The sequence below is a fragment of the Mixophyes fleayi genome, chromosome 5 (assembly GCF_038048845.1).
Source record: "Mixophyes fleayi isolate aMixFle1 chromosome 5, aMixFle1.hap1, whole genome shotgun sequence".
Lineage (NCBI taxonomy): Eukaryota > Metazoa > Chordata > Amphibia > Anura > Limnodynastidae > Mixophyes > Mixophyes fleayi.
In genome coordinates, this window is record NC_134406.1 from 126369744 (window position 1) to 126387153 (window position 17410).

At 40.6% G+C, this 17410-nt stretch overlaps 1 protein-coding gene across 3 annotated transcripts in view; it reads right to left on the reverse strand.

Annotated features, from left to right (window-relative positions):
- The window catches only part of GALNT1 (polypeptide N-acetylgalactosaminyltransferase 1), a 404402-nt gene that overhangs the window by 89706 nt on the left and 297286 nt on the right, over positions 1-17410 (reverse strand). The gene's annotated exons all lie outside the window — the stretch shown is intronic.

Below are 17410 nucleotides of genomic sequence, written 5' to 3' on the forward strand. Positions count from 1 at the left end.
TTTCCACAGCACACCACCAGTGGGCATGACCAGCATGCATGGGGGCGTAGCTATAATTTTAGACAGTGCTAGGTAGCTCTTTAACCTTTCCAATTCCCCTTTAAATACATGAGCAATGCTGCGTACACTACTGTTAGATGTGTGCAGCTCCCCATGAGTAGAGCAGTGTGAAGTGGGACATACCTCCCAACTGTCCCTGTAGTTGGGACAAAGTCTTGACTGAGTGGGTCAGTCCCCAAACTCAGGACAGCCCCACCAGAATCAGGACAGTTGACAGAATGTCCTGTTCTCTCCTACCTGTTCTTCCCGCTTTCAATACTTGTTGCTGCCGCTTGGGTCCTAAGCTCAGTTGTGCTTGTCTGGATCCTGGAATGTTGGTTCCCTGTTTGGAAATAGAATAGGTACATGACATATAGAAATATCAGCAATGAGTGAACACAGTAGGCCTCCCTGCCTCTATGCAGACTGACATTAAATCAAAACAATTCATGTTTTATTATTAGTGCCCCTGTCCTGTAACCAGTCCGACTGTAAAATAATTTTATTAACCTCTAATAAAAATACCCATTTCCCCAAACAATCCCAACATTAAATTAATAGTAATCAAACTTATTAAATAAACCTATTTCCTACCATACATTAAATAACTTGCATTCGCTTTTAAGAAATAGCAATCCTTTTTCCAAAACTCTGCAACACATTTTATTAATAGCGCCCAAACCACCCCAACATTAAATGAATCATCCCACCCTACATTGATAAGTCTGCACCAACCCCACTATTACATTAATTAGCCACTACCTACCTCACACATTACATTGACACAAGCCCCTTGTGCCCTCACACACACTACACTGCCACAAGCCCCCTGCTGCCCTCACACACATTATACTGCCACAAGCCTCCTGCTGCCCTCACACACATTATACTGCCACAAGCCCCCTGGTGCCCTCACACACATTAGACTGACACACAAGCCACCTGCTGCCCTCACACACATTATACTGCCACAAGCCCCCTGCTGCCCTTAGACACTAATGTGTCTGACACACAAGCCCCCTGCTGCCTTCACACACATTATACTGCCACAAGCCCCCTTGTCAACACACACACTTACCTTGCTATCTGCTACATCACTCCGCGCTGCTCAGACGAGAAGTAAAATGAGCACTTCCTGTCTGAGGCCAATCAGTAACAGGCAGCCTCACGATTGGCTGCCACTGACCACCAATGATGTTTTTATTAACTTTCCGTTCCCTCTCCCCTGCCCGGCTCGCGGCACCCCCCCCCCCCTGCACGCGCTCGCGAATAGGGGGAGGAGTTAGGAAAAAGTGAGTTAATAAAAACATAAGGCACACCAGACAGGGCAGGGGTTTCCAAAGACTAAGAAACCCCCCCTGCATGTGCCCCTGATGGTGAAATGTTAATACATAGTGAGAATTAGTGAGCAATAGGGAATATACAGAGTGTGTGAAAATATTGCTATTGCAACAACAAAGGGAGACTCCCTTGGTTGAAAAGTTTAATATTCCCTAATATCTTCTACGCTTAGCAGTATTAAACCATATCTTTAAGGCTACCTTTTAGTTTATACCGTTTATATAAATCCCAATATCCCAAAATATTGTTTGGAGTGAATGCTTATTGACATTTATGACATTTATGATCGGCAAACAGGTAATTTGTAATATGATGGGGCAGAGACTGATGTGATTTCTCTGTGCAGAGCTGCGGAATTAGTGGTGCTGTATAAATAGCTGCTGCTGATGATAATAACGGTGGCTTAGTGGTTAGCACTTCTGCCTCACAGCACTGGGGTCATGAGTTCGATTTCTAACCATGGTCTTATCTGTGTGGAGTTTGTACGTTCTCCCCATGTTTGTGAGGGTTTCCTCCGGGTCGTCCGGTTTCCTCACACACTTCAAAAAACACCATACTGGTAGGTTAATTGGCTGCTATCAAAATTGACCCTCTCTCTGTCTGTGTGTATGTTAGGGAATTTAAACTGTAAGCTCCAGTGGGGCAGGGTGAGTGCTCTGTACAGCGCTGCGGAGTTAGTGGTGCTGTATAAATAGCTGCTGCTGCTGCTGATGATGATAACTTCACTACTACAGATTTAACCATAAACAATCGGATTACTGTTCAATGGAAATGTTACATATTGATTCGTATCAATATCAGTTGTCTTCTTTTTCTTTTGATAAGTGTCATTTCAATCTCCCAGATAGAAGTCCATGTCAGCAGCATCTCTCACTGTCAGAGGGGACACTCTCTAGCACACTCAATAAATTAAACTGATCCAGGCAGTAAATCTCAAAGCCAAGGGCTAACAGACTATTCCTATACCCACTAGCCAATCCAGAATCTGCCATGCAAATCAACCCAAAGAAACCCCCATTCATCAATTCTGTGTTCTATCTATAGTAGCTGCTGCTCTCGTTCTTTTTCACCCTCAGTTTACAATAGGTATCAGTTTTGTTATTCTCCAATGTATGGATTAGTAATTATGTGAATACAGCACCAACCTAAAATCCTACTCAAAGGGTTAATCTTTCAAGAATGCACAGCTGTATCTCCTGTGCCAGCCTTATGCTTTCCCACACAATGTCCCATCTCCAAGGGGTCTATTTATGACCCTTTGTTTTTTCCAGTTGAAACTTTTCAATCCTTATCTCCTTGATCAGGGACAGCAGTGAGGATAACCTGCTGTCCCTGAGAAGTGACTCACCAGGGTATCTTATCTCCTTCTTGAAAGCTGCGGGGATCTTCTCTTGTGTTTGTTTTGTTTACTGCCCATGCGCTGACAGTAAATGCCAGGCATACTAAACTGCTAAAATTAATTGTTAAATAATGACAACACATTTCAGTGGTTAACAGCAAGGTGCACCCAATGGCAAATGACACAGGACTCACATTCTTTAATTTAGTAAAAGCAATATTTTTTTTTTATAAAATGTACATTAAACTGCTAGATGGGTATATTGCATTCTAAAAAAAATAAATAAAGGTCTGAAAAAATAAAATAAAGTTAACTAAATGAATGCTTTACTTACTCTGCACTTAATTAATAGCAGAGATAATAGCAGAGGCAATCTGTCTCTCTGCATCAGTGACCAGAGCAGTGAACTCTGGTGAACTCTGACATGTGACAGGGAGGTATCACATCCCTCCACCCCTCCACACAGACTCCGACCAGCTCTGCTGAGCTGACAGGTGAGAAAACTCTCACTTATGAAAATGTACGCCAGCTTCAGATGGCGTAGATTTTCAATTAGAAATTGAGAAAGATTTCAATGGACTGAGTTTGATACATAGCGGTACTGAGCGCTCCCCATACATTGTTATGGGGAGCGCTCAGATAAACGGTAATAGGTGCAAAGCAGCAGATATCTCTGATATCTGCTGCGATGTTAGCTTAATACATAATGATTTTACCGGTAAAGCCCCGAAAATGTTGTTTTCGTGGCTTTACAATGGGGGCAAACTTTACTAAATAGACCCCCAAGAGAGAGATTTATTACGGTCAGGATTGAGCTGTCCCTATCTTGTAGCTACAATCTTCTGTTACTTATGAGTGTTAGTTAGCAAACATTGTATTAATGATAATGTTGTTGTTTTTAGCAAGAGGAGGGTTTGATTGTTAGACTCCTACCTGCATTCTGCCTGCTGAGCTGTCACTATCTCTTAGCTTTAATCTTGCTGCTTTATCCCATCACTGTTAATTACAAAGCTAGTTCTCCTGATAGCTGTACTGCTTTCTGACGGAGGAGGGGCTGAGTGTTGGATGTTAGCCTGCTGTCGGCTATTTCATTCATTCAGGGTAAGAAGCTATCTCTCAGCTCTGATCTAAGTAGTTTTCCATTGCATGCCGTGTACTAATAATTATATTGCTTTGACAGAATGAGACATTAGTTGCTGACCTCATGTTGAGTACATAGCAGACTGTTTCATTCATTTATCTGAGGAAAACTGTACGACATATTCCTGAGTGATTACGGCTATTCTATATGTCTTCTAGAGGGTTAATTAAGGTATCTATAAGCTCTTTAACTCAAATTTTATTTAGCAGTCATATTTTCCTTTGTAAGTTAGTTTCTTAAATAGTGTTATGATCAGCAAGGGAGTCTGAAGACAGTGCACAAACACGCTGCTGCTGAGCTGTCAGCTCAGTGCAGGATCCCGATGTTTCATATTCCCCTGCACTGATTATCACTGGGTATGCTAGATACGGTACTGGTGCTGTAAGTAGCATAGAGAACTAAGGTATCTGCTAAGTAGTGGAAGCAGGGACAGGTCCCCCAGAGTCGGTCACAAGCTGGCAGCAAGTCCTGAGAGCGATTGGAAGCTGAGCTGTATGGTTAAGTGGATTAGTGGAGGGACTTCAGTGTTTCCAGAGGGCTGAGGCGCTGTGTGTAAGATAAGAACTGATGGCCAAGTGGGCACAAAGCACAAAACAGTTATTATATCTTATTCCCTGCACTGATCAGTGCAGAAACCACATAGCAGTTTTAAATCTCCCGCCCCCAGGCTCAGTGCAATGAATAAATTAACTGACGTCACTGAGGGGCGGGAGGTTTAAACGCCTCTGGCCCCACACGAACCATTAAACTTTACAATGAGAGCGGTGCCAGGGCTAAAAATGCTAATGTGTGTCCCCTGCAGCCCCAAGACCCCAGTTATCTTCCCTGTTACCAACAAATGTGGCTAATTTCTCCTGCTCAGAAAAGGAAATTTCTAAGCAGTTTTTCTGAAATCCCCTATCTTTAAAATGGGGCATGTTTTACCAAATTGTAAAAAAACTAACTTTCTCAAACTTGTGAACCCTCAAAGGCACTCCTCAGCCCTAATAGCCGATTTACGCTCCCCCCCAAAAAAACAGAAAAACTTTAGATTGAATTTTTTTGAAATTTCACATGCGGCACCTGTGGAGTGTTCTCCATGCACATGCCAAATTTCAGTTTAATAGCTTTAATACTTTTTAAAATGTAGACCCTCACACACCATGCCCCCCCTCTCACAAATTCCCTATGGGAAAATGACTTTTTTAGATGTAACCTTAATATACGACTGTGCCCTTATAATATATACATATATATATATATATATATATACATATATATATATACATATACATAGAACATAGATATATATATATATATATATATATATAGATATATATAGATATATGTGAAGGAGCTCCTATATTGCCACTGATGGCGCAGTCACGGTGGGCGGAGCCTGAGCCACACATAATGGCCGCTAACATTCCACAGCTGTTTACATGCGCCAAACTTATGCGCTGATTAAGATATGAACTGGCTGTAAGCCAGAGCATTCTAACCAAAGAAATTGTCTCTCATATGTGGCTCCACAGTAAGTTCTTTGTTTTAACCTAAAAGACATGTGCTTGCTAAGAAACAGAGCAGTGAGTCATAATTACAGGCCGTATCTAGTTGCGTGGGTGTGGCAGAGGTCAACCACTCCTATCTGAAGCAATGCATTATGGGTAAAGGTTTATAAGCCCTTGAGACAAACAAATCAGTCTCTTTCGATCACACCACACACATGTACTTGGAAGCTGGGGACATAATCACTACCAGTAAGCTTCTGTCTGTAACTTTTATCTTCTTATATCTTTCTGTATACCTCTCCTTGCTTGCATGTATTTCTATTAACTTTCTTTTGAATCCTTTACCTTATATTTATTCTATCTGCAACTTATAATTACTTTGCTTGCACATATATGTAAAGTTTTCCATTTAACTCTCTGGATCTTTAAGTAACCTTTTCACATATACTTTCAGGAATGTTTGTTAATTACATTACAATGAATTCCCACCCCCCTCATCTTTCACCCTCTATGCTCTGATCACATGTTCAATCTCTGTATGTTTCTCTCTCTCTCTTTTATCTTATATCTTATATCTTTCTCTTTCATTTAATCTTTCTTTATCTACCAGTTAAACATATATCTCTTAATTTACCGTATACATACTTACTTACCTGCAACTTCTAATCCCATCCCCCATCTTTCAAGACCACATGGCATACACACATGCATTCTTAAAAGACATTCATTCTCTGTCTTGTCACATCTATACACACAACACGATTGAGCAATACTGACGATATACTCACTCCTATACATTTTTCTTACAGCATATACACTAGTAAATATATATATATATATATATATATATATATATATATATATATATATACACACACACACAACAGAATAGGATATTATATACTTCTGAGGTTTTAGCATTGTGTAATCTATAATGCATTATCTGTATTGTATGTATGCATTTATGTACTGTATGTTTGCTTATCTTTGTAAAGTAAAAGACTTGTATCCTTATGCCTGCTTTGTATGTTTAGATAACTGGAATGAACAGGATGAATGGATGTTTATATAGATAATGCAGTATAGTGAGGTAAATGATAGATTGGTATTTATTTAACACATAATTGTGGAATATTTGTGTAATATTAAGGCGATTATATATATATATATATCTCCTTGTCAAACACAGGAATTGCGTAAGTCGCTTCTACGGATTTCTATTTGGCATGCGCAAGCATAACAACTGGGATAACTTGTTTATGGTTGTCATGGTATTAGGCGAAACCTCAAAAAGTTGTGAAATAATGCCTCTAAAGTACATCTGAGATGTCACGGGTGCGTATTATTCGACGTGACGAAAATAGCGGAAAAAGACACAAATTGCATTATATCCCATGATATCCCAGAATGACGCTCATTCTACTGAACTTGATACCACATAGTGGTCTGCAGAGCTAACGCTCATTCTACTGAACTTTATACCACATAGTGGCCTGCAGAGCTAACGCTCATTCTACTGGACTCTCCGCCACATAGTGGCCTGCAGAGCTGATACTCATCTCTGGACAACTTCTCTACATTTGTCTTCAGAGCGGACGCTCATTCTCCTGAACCTAAACACCACATAGTGGTCTGCAGAGTTACACCGAACTGCATCATCTTCATTGCCATAACTTATTATATCTACCACTCTTACTACGGTACTACTGCTTGTACTTGGACTTCCGTACAGTGCTCTAGTAGGGACCGCGACCTGCGAGGTAGACGCAGCTAAGCCCATACCGCTTTGCGGCGGTTCCTGGTGAAAACCGTCTCCTCGTTAAGACTCCGCGCCCTGTTGGAGTACTGCTAAACTGTTTGAATCCCTTGGGGTTGCTATATCTGCCGAGTCTCATCGTAAGAACCGTGACAGTAAGAACAGGCCAAATAACGCTGTCACTAATATGACAGAATCTAACGTGCAACCCTCTGCTGAGGATATACTTCAGCACTTGCTCGACCGGGTAGAACAACAAGATGTGGTTCAACAACAGCTATTACAGGGCTTCCAGAGTCTTGCTGTTCGTTTTGACTCGCTACAAGCATCACCACCTGTTCAAGCGGCCATTTCACCGGCACCTGTTCCCATAGCTGCTTCCAATTCGTCTCTTCAGATTCCAACTCCTTCCAAATTTGATGGAGATCCTGCCACCTGCCGTGGGTTCTTGAACCAGTGTTCAATACAATTTGAACTCCAACCACAGAATTTTCCTACCCAGCGCTCAAAAGTAGCATATCTTACTCTCTGGTCAAGCTTTAGCCTGGGCCTCACCTCTCTGGGAACTTGATGATCCGATCCTGGCGGACAGTGCTGCCTTCATTGCCGCTTTTCGCAGGATTTTTGACGAACCAGGAAGGGTTACTTCTGCAGCATCTAGTATTCTTCGCCTGCGTCAAGGATCTCGCTCAGTGGCCCAGTATGTTATTCAGTTTCAAACATTGTCGTCAGAGTTACAGTGGAACAACAAAGCATTGGTAGCCACCTTCTGGCTATCTGACAAAATCAAGGACGCTTTGGCTTCCCAAGAACTCCCCACTACTTTAAATGCCATGATCTCGCTATGTAACCGTGTGGATCTACATTTCCGCGAAAAATCTTCAGAGAAGGATTCCTCTCTGCGTAGTTCCGCCAGACTCGCACCTCGGTTCACTCATCCGGTAACAATGGAGGAACCCATGCAAATTGGGCGCTCTCGATTAACTCCAGATGAACGTGATAGAAGATTAAGAAATAAGTTGTGCCTTTATTGTGCGGATCCGGATCATCTACTGAATGCCTGCCCCAAGAGGTCGGGAAATGCCAGACCCTAACCTGCTCCGGAGAGGTCAGATTAGGGCTTTCTAAAACCTCTCCCTCCTTTGGTGTTCCTAATGTCTGCTCCTTCCCTATTACCCTTCACGGTCCCTGTGGTCCCATTCACACTTCTGCTATGCTGGACTCTGGAGCAGCCGGAAATTTTATCTCTTTCTCTTTAATTTCCTGTTTCCATCACGGCCATCGATGGCTCCCATATAGCTAATGGTACCGTGAAAACCCGGACCAAACCCATCGTCCTTCAAATAGGAGCATTACATCGAGAAGTAATTACCTTTCACGTGCTGCCATCTACTACTACTCCCGTCATCCTGGGTCTACCATGGCTTCAGCAGCACTCCCCTCAACTTGACTGGTCCACCTCGCAGATTCTGTCTTGGGGTTCTACTTGTCGCCTGAAATGTTTGACTCAGGTCCAACCTATTGGCTCCATTTCCACTTCCTCTAATACCAAAGTCTCCATTCTGCCCAAGCAATATCATTCCTTTTTAGACGTTTTTGACAAGCTTCGCTCTGAGCATCTGCCGCCTCATCGCTCGTGGTACTGTCCTATTTAACTGCAGTCGGGCAAAATACCTCCTCGAGGTCGAGTGTATCCACTCTCCATACCTGAGACCTCTTCTATGTCAGAATATGTTAAAGAAAACCTCTCCCGAGGCTTTATCAGACCCCCCTCATCACCGGCGGGAGCAGGGTTTTTCTTTGTTAAGAAAAAGGATGGATCGTTAAGACCTTGCATCGATTATCGTGGGTTAAATGCCATTACAGTCAAAAACCGATACCCCATTCCGCTTATCACCTAACTGTTTGATCGCATCAAAGGAGCTAAGATCTTCACCAAGCTAGACCTGCGGGGCGCTTATAATCTCAACAGGATCAGAGCAGGAGACGAATGGATGACGGCTTTTAATACCCGCGATGGGCATTACGAATATCTTGTAATGCCCTTTGGGCTGTGCAACGCTCCCGCCGTGTTTCAGAGTTTTATCAATAAGATATTTAGAGATCTTCTTTACCTCTGTGTCGTGGTATATCTAGACGATATTTTGGTTTTCTCTCCTGACATCACCTCTCACCGTAAGCATGTGAAGGAAGTTGTTTCCAGATTACGACGCCATCAACTCTTTTGCAAACTGGAGAAGTGCTTCTTCGAGCTCCCTCAGATGCCGTTTCTGGGTTACATCGTCTCTGGATCCGGATTACAAATGGACCCAGATAAAGTCAAAGCAATTTTAGAATGGCCTCTTCCCCTTGGGCTGAAACCAATTCAACGTTTCCTCGGATTCGCCAACTACTATAGGTGCTTCATCCAGGGCTACTCCACCATCGTGGCACCTATTGTGGCTCTAACTCGAAAGGGTTCCAACCCTAAATCATGGTCTTCAGCTGCGATCGAGGCCTCTGACTTCTTGAAAAAAAGCTTTCATCTCTGCACCTATCCTCCAACAACCGGATGTTTCCTCTCTGTTCTTTCTAGAGATTGATGCCTCCAATATGGGCATCGGGGCCATCCTTTCACAGAAATCTCCTCTGGACCAATTCCATCCGTGTGCCTTTTTCTCTAGAAAATTCCTCCCTGCTGAGAGGAACTACACCATAGGGGATAAGGAATTGTTGGCAATCAAAGCAGCGCTAGCGGAATGGCGACATCTCCTTGAGGGAGCACTACATCCAGTGACTATCTTCACGGACCATAAAAACTTGCTCTACCTCCAAACCGCGCAGTGCTTGAACCCCAGACAAGCACGCTGGTCTTTATTCTTTTCTCGCTTCGAACTTCGCATTATTTTTAAACCGGGCATTAGGAATAAGAGAGCTGATGCTCTTTCTCGTGCTTTTTCTACTCATGAAGTCACGGAGGAGGATCCTGTCCATCCCATTCTGGACCCTAAATGCCTAGTTTTAGCTACTCAGCTTAAACTCTCTAAACCCCCACCGGGGAGAAGTTTTGTCTCTCCTAATCTTCGCCACAAACTGCTGAAACATTATCACTCTACCATCTTCACTGGACATACTGGTACCCGCAAGACCATCGAATTGATATCCAGAAACTACTGGTGGCCCAGTGTTCACACTGACGTTAAGGACTTTGTCTCCTCCTGTAGCGTTTGTATTATATATATACATATACATATATACATATATATATATACATATATATATATCTCCCAACTCGGCAACTCCGTTCTGCAAAAGATCTGCGTCTCTCATCCACCCTCATTACATCCTCCCATTCCCGGTTACAGGACTTTTTTCGGGCTGCACCCACTCTATGGAACTCTCTCCCTCGCACAATAAGACTCTCCTCTGTTCTACAAACTTTCAAACGTTCTCTGAAAACCTACCTATTCAGACAAGCCTATAATATTCCTCAACCACCATCTTAACCTCACTACCTTTAGCCTGTTACACAATTTCACACAAGACAACTACCCCCGGACCAACATTGTTGTGTGACAGGATCATTTAGCTTATGAGTCACCCTACCTTTGCAGTCTGGCTGGGCCAAGATGCAAAATGTATACTTAACCTCATGTGTCAATCTCCCATTGTCCCATAGATTGTAAGCTTGCGAGCAGGGCCTTCTCACCTCTTTGTCTGTTTTACCCAGTTTGTTTATTAGTTTATTACGTTTGTCCCCAATTGTAAAGCGCTACGGAATATGTTGGCGCTATATAAATAAATGATGATGATGATGATGATATATATATACATACACACACACATATACACACACATTATATATATATATATATATATATATATATATATATATATAGTTAATTATTCAATTTCCTTCATTTTCCTTTACCTTTAATCAAGCAGTAGATTGTATGGCCACCTTTAACAGCTGTAACTTGAAGTAATAGTTTTCTGTTTACAGACTTGGTTTTACTAAGTATTTATCTGCATGTGTTAAATACTAATGCAAGCAGCATTTTTCAGTAGCAAATAATGAATTATGAGTTAAAAAATTTACTTTAAGAGCCTACTGGTTCATAGTATTTTTTTATTGCGAATCAGTTATTATACATTAATAATCTAAACATATTTCATTCTTATAACAAAGTAAAACAGATCTAGAGCTATTATTTTTTAATACTATAGATTACAAATTCAAAATGATGCAAACATTGTGATCTCATTTAGATTATCAGACAAATTAATGTGTTTAGTATCAAAAATGATTTACAATAAATTTAGGTAAAGCACAATTATCTAATTGGTTTAACCTATAATGAATAGCAGTTACACTATGAGGAAAAGAAGCATTGGTATCCGTTTTTTTGCTGTTGTTTACAGCGAGATTATAGCAGGATCTAAATTATAATTCTAAAGATTCATTTTAGCTGTCTGGATTAGGAGTTTGTAATTTTTGGATCCAAAATGATTCTCTTAATCGAAGAGAGCAAATCTGCTGACTAAAAAAAAATATAAAAAAAAGTAGAGATGAGCGGGCTCGGATTCCGCTAATCCGAGCCCACCCGAACAGTGCGGATCCAAACGGGATCCGAGCACTGTTCGGATATTTCCGGCGGGCAAAAAATTGAAAACAAGGCTCTGTCGTCCAAGTCTCGCGTCTAATCTCGCGAGGGGTGGGAGGGAGGGCCCAGAACAATTCCATCTTGTACCTCTTTTTTTGGCACTATGTGATCAAGCTACCTCGGTGCAACCTTTTGGCCTAAAAACAATATTGTGAGGTGTTCAGAATAGACTGGAAATTAGTGGAAATGATTGTTATTGAGGTTAATAATAGCGTAGGAGTGAAAAAAAAAACACAAAACTGGTTTTTAGCACTTATGTTTTTTTCAAAATAAATCCGAATCCAAAACCTTAAATCCGAACCAAAACCTTTCGTCAGGTGTTTTGCGAAACAAATCCGAACCCAAAACCTCAAGCGAATCCTAATCCAAAACACGAGACACCAAAAGTGGCCGGTGCACATCCCTAAAAAAAAGTGAACTTTATAAATAATGAACAATCAAAATTGTTCATTTCAAGATGGAATAATTCATGTTTTATTTAAATTATTGTGCAACAAAAGCATCATATTCTCATAACCGATCCTCTATTAAAATCCTATTTAGAACCTCAAGCTTCAGTTATTTTCAGAATGTCAAAAAAGCTGGGCAACTTCTCAGCCTTTACCTTTTTTTATTTTATTTTTTTAAGACCAAAGATCTGTTTTTAAAGAGAAAACTATTAATAATTGCTAGTTAACACACAAAACTGAAGGAAGTTTTAGGGGTGGAGCAGCTAGATGTACACTATGTGAATTTATTCAACACAAAAAAGATCACTTTAGCTCATATTACAAAAAATATATTTCAAATGAATTCTTTGATTAACTAACACTAAATATGTTGAATATCTACTGCAATGTCAGTGCGGTTACCAACATGTTGGATGTACTACTCATGTACATTTTATTAAAGAAAAAAAAAGTACACAGAGAACCCCACAGGTCTTACACTACTAGGTATTGAATATATTGAACCTATAAAAAAAGGAAGAGATAGATTTATCAGTCTTTAATTAAGAGAATCATTTTAAAATAAAAAAATACAAACTCTAAATCCGGACAGCCTTAATGAATCTTTCGAATTAGATTTTGATAGAGATTGCTTTAATCTTCTCTCCATAAACAAAAACAAAAAAAACAACTGATACTAATGTTTCTTTTCTTCATAGAATACCAATGTTTATTTTCTTCATAGCTTAACTCCTATTCATTAATAGTTTAAAGCAATTAGTCACTTGAGCGTTGAACAAATTTGTTAAAAAAATAATTTTATACTGAACACATTCATTTGTCAGATATTCTCACCTAAATGAGATTAAGATGTTTGCATCCTTGTAAAATTGCAATCCATATAGTTAAACAAGAACAATTGCTCTAAATCTATACTACCATCTTTTCATATCAATGAAATACACTGATCAGCAACAACATTAAAATGACCTTTCTAATATTGTATAGGCCCCCCTCGTGCCACCAAAACAGCTCTGATACGTTGATGCATGGACTCAAGAACTCTGAAGGTGTCCTGTGTATTTGACACAAAGTTGTCAGCAGTAGACTCTAAGGCAGGGGTGTCCAACCTTTTAGCTTCCCTGGGCCACATTGGAAGACGACGAGTTGGTTTGGGCCGCACATAAGATACACTAACAATAACGATAGCTGATCATCCAAAAAACCATAGAAAACATAGTTAACATATATATATGAGAAAAAAAGTGATATATATATCTATATATATATATATATATATATATATATATATATATATATATATATATATCTATATATATATATCTATATATATATATACACAAGTTAACTCGTGCATGATTCTCATGCATTCTAGTCAAATCAAGCTACTTATGGTGTTAAAAAGGTTCTTGTCATGCATTTGGGCCATAGCCCAGGCCTCAACCACCAACCACTCCCCACTGTCACTTCTCCTTCAAGAAATATATATATATTTTTTTTAAATCTTTATAAACACTTTTAACAATTAACAAATTAAATTAACAAATTAAAAACATCTTAGTATACCAAATTTCAGCCCTTTCTGAATTTTTTTTCCCCACACACACTAATAATTTAGTAGGTCAGTGTATAACTCCACCCAGCAGGTGGCGCTGCAGCTTGGTTTTATTTTTTCCACACACACACACACACAGACAGACAGACTAACACACGCCACTAGACATTTATATTATAGATATATGTATCACTTTTTTTTCAAATCCCCCTATACTTACCTTTCAATCGCCCTGTTCAAAAAATCCTCTCTAGTTATTATACTATAATCACTTTTTGTATTGTTTGGATGCAATATCAATAAAGTGCATTTAAGCCAGGCATTGTATATCAGGGTGCCCTGACCAGGCCTGCGGTACCTGACATATACATCACTGTGACCCCAAATTGTGACCTGTTTTGCTAATTACACCACTATGTTAGTTAAGGGATAACAACTTATAATGGACCAAAGAGAATAATATATAATGCCCCATTAGTATTAAAAGTAGAAGTATGTAGCAGGGAGATAAGGTCCATGATGCTCCAGGACCAGGTGACTTTTATTCACTGGTCACCGTCCCTTGAAATAATAAAAAAAATCCCCCTTAACTTACCTTTTAATCGGCTTGTTCTCCTCTCCTCTTCTTTTCTCCAATTCTGTGCTGCTGATTGTTCTTCTCGCGCGGGTGACTCCTCTGTGCTGCGCTCCGCAATGGATGTTGGGCGTGATGACATCACGTCCGACATTCACTGCGAGCACCGCACGGAGGAGGAGACAATGGAGGGAGCCGGAGTACCAGCTGACGTGACCGTGTGACCGCAAGGTAAGTATTTTCTTTTCTTTTTTTTGCAGGATTTTTTTTTTCCATTAACAGTGCTGCCCCCTTGCCACAACCCAAACTCCTTCTGGGCCACATTTACAGGCGTGCTGGACAACCCTGCTCTAAGGGCTAGATTTAGTAAGCTGCGGGTTTGAAAAAGTGGGGATGTTGCCTATAGCAACCAATCAGATTCTAGCTTTCATTTATTTAGTATCTTCTACAAAATGATAGCTAGAATCTGATTGGTTGCTATAGGCAACATCCCCAGTTTTTCAAACCCGCAGCTTAGTAAATCTAGCCCTAAGTCCTGTAAGTTGTAAGGGTGAGGCCTCCATGGCTCTGACTTGTTTTTCTAGCACATTCCACAGATGCTCAATTGGATTGAGATCTGGGCAATTTGGAGGCCAAGTCAACACCTTTAACTCTTTGCCATGTTCTCAAACCATCCATGAACAATTTTTTGCAGTGTGGCAGGCACATTATCCTGCTGAAAGAGGCTACTACCATCAGACAATATTGTTGCCATGAAGGGGTGTCTGCAACAATAATTAGCTAGCTGGTACGTCTAAAAGTAACAATCCACATGAATGCCAGGACACAAGGTTTCCCAGCATTGCTCAGAGTATCACACTTCCTTCGCCAGCTTGCTTTATTCCCATAGTGCATCCTGGTGCCACCTCTCCCCCAGGTAAAACTACACACGCACCCGGCCATCCACAGGATGTAAAAGAAAGCATGATTCATCAGCCAAGGCCACCTTCTTCCATTGTTCTATGGGTCAGCACGGGCACTCTGTTCAGTATGCGTCTACGCAGTCCCAGGTGCAGCAAGCTGTGAAAGCACTGTGTGCTCGATACGAAAATCTGCGTTATTGCGGTACCGTATTACCGGCAGTACTGCACATTTTCCGCGGTATCGGATCGGAATTGAATATGCCCCTATATGTCCACCAGCTTTTCTCACGACTCACTCCGTGTGACCATCACGATTTCTCTCGCATACCACCGAATATGCTCACCAGTTTTTCCCAACATGTCACCCCCACCACCAGATTCTTGCTCACATGACAACCGATATGCCCACCAATGTGTTTTCACATGATACCCTATATGTACAGTAGATTTTCTCAAAGGACATCCTATACTCCCACCAGTTTTTTCATTTGTCACTCCATATAGCATGCTTTTCTCTCACATGCCACCCCATATGCACACCAGATTCTCAAGTCACGTCCTGGCATCAATATTTTCTCACATGCCACCCCATGTGCCCACTTGCTTTTCTCATATGCACCCCAAATGCCCAGCAGCATTTCCCTCGCATCACCCCCTGCTCCTCACAAATGTCCACCAGCTTTTCCATAAAATTCTAACCCCAGCACACCAGCTTTTCTTTCACAAGGGTTAAATCACATTGAGACATAAATTTTACATTGTAGGGTGACTATTTACATACAACTCACTTGTATTAGAATCCATTTTTAACTTCCTGCCCCCTCAGTGACATCACTTAGTTTATCCACTGCACTGCATGGGGTCGACCCGTAAGTCTGAAAATTAAATAAATAAAAACTGCATGCCCCCTCAAATCTCAAACGAGAACTAGCGCTGCCAGCCTAGGCTGGCACTTGCAAAATCAGAGAGAAGGGACAAGTGTGTAGCACCCCCGAATTTACAGCTACCAGCACTAGGCTTTACCAGTCTGGACTAGTGGCATTATAGTAGGGAATCCTGTAGTATGGGGTCCACCCTGCCATAAATGCCAAACTCACCGTAGAGGCTTATCAGCATGGGGATGGAGATCAGGCCTGCAAGAAAAAAATTGCATGCTGAAAAGCACTAGGGCTCGTCCCACACCCCTGGAGTAATAATAATGAATTCAATGTTAAAAAACATTTTGTCTCTGGTGTCCCTGCATGCCCAGGCTTCCAGGACATTCTATATAAATATAATTTGAGATCCACCATAACCAGTTGGCACCATGAATCAAACAATGCCAACAGATTGAATGAATCAAAGTTAATAGACTTAAATCTACAAGATCAACTGTGCACTGAAAAGAACAAGTAAAAGCGCTGTTCCATTTTCCATCACTAGATGTCACAAATTCCCTACATGCATACATTTAGGATGTGATTGCAGAACCTTAAAATACAAAGTCTAATGTATAACCACATTCAAACACTACCATACAATGCTTTATGTTCAAAAATAACTTCATACACAACCACATTATAACACATTTAACATGTGCTTTTTAAAATCAAATCCCACAAGGTCTAATGCTCACAAATTACTGTGACAAAAGAAGAATCAAATCATAAAAATGACACCGTTTTAAAACCAGTTTCAATAAAAAAAAAAGTTTAGAGGAGTGAGAAGTAGCTACTGTAAAGCAGTGGTAGTCACATTCCCTACGCTGCTTATCACGACTACAAAAAATCAGGCGCGAAAATAGCTAATATTTAGATGAGACTGATTTCCCGATGACCTAAAGTAAGACAGTACAAAAACACTGAAATCTAAACAAATCGAAAATGAAAATCATGACATGTTTAATCACTACACATTAAAAAAAACGGATAGCAAACATACCTACAAAAATGAAAACGATAATATTGTACAGCTACCAAAACAAATAATGACTTAGATAATTGTGACCAGAACCAAATAACTACACAAATATCGAAATCTGTATAAAACCTCCCAACCTAATGAACGATCCAGAATAACACCTACTAACAGAAATGACTACTTCTGTAATTCCGACCCCTACACAAATACAGACATATCAATGAACACGACATACATAAATATCCAGAGAAATAGCGCAGACATACATAAATATCGAACAAA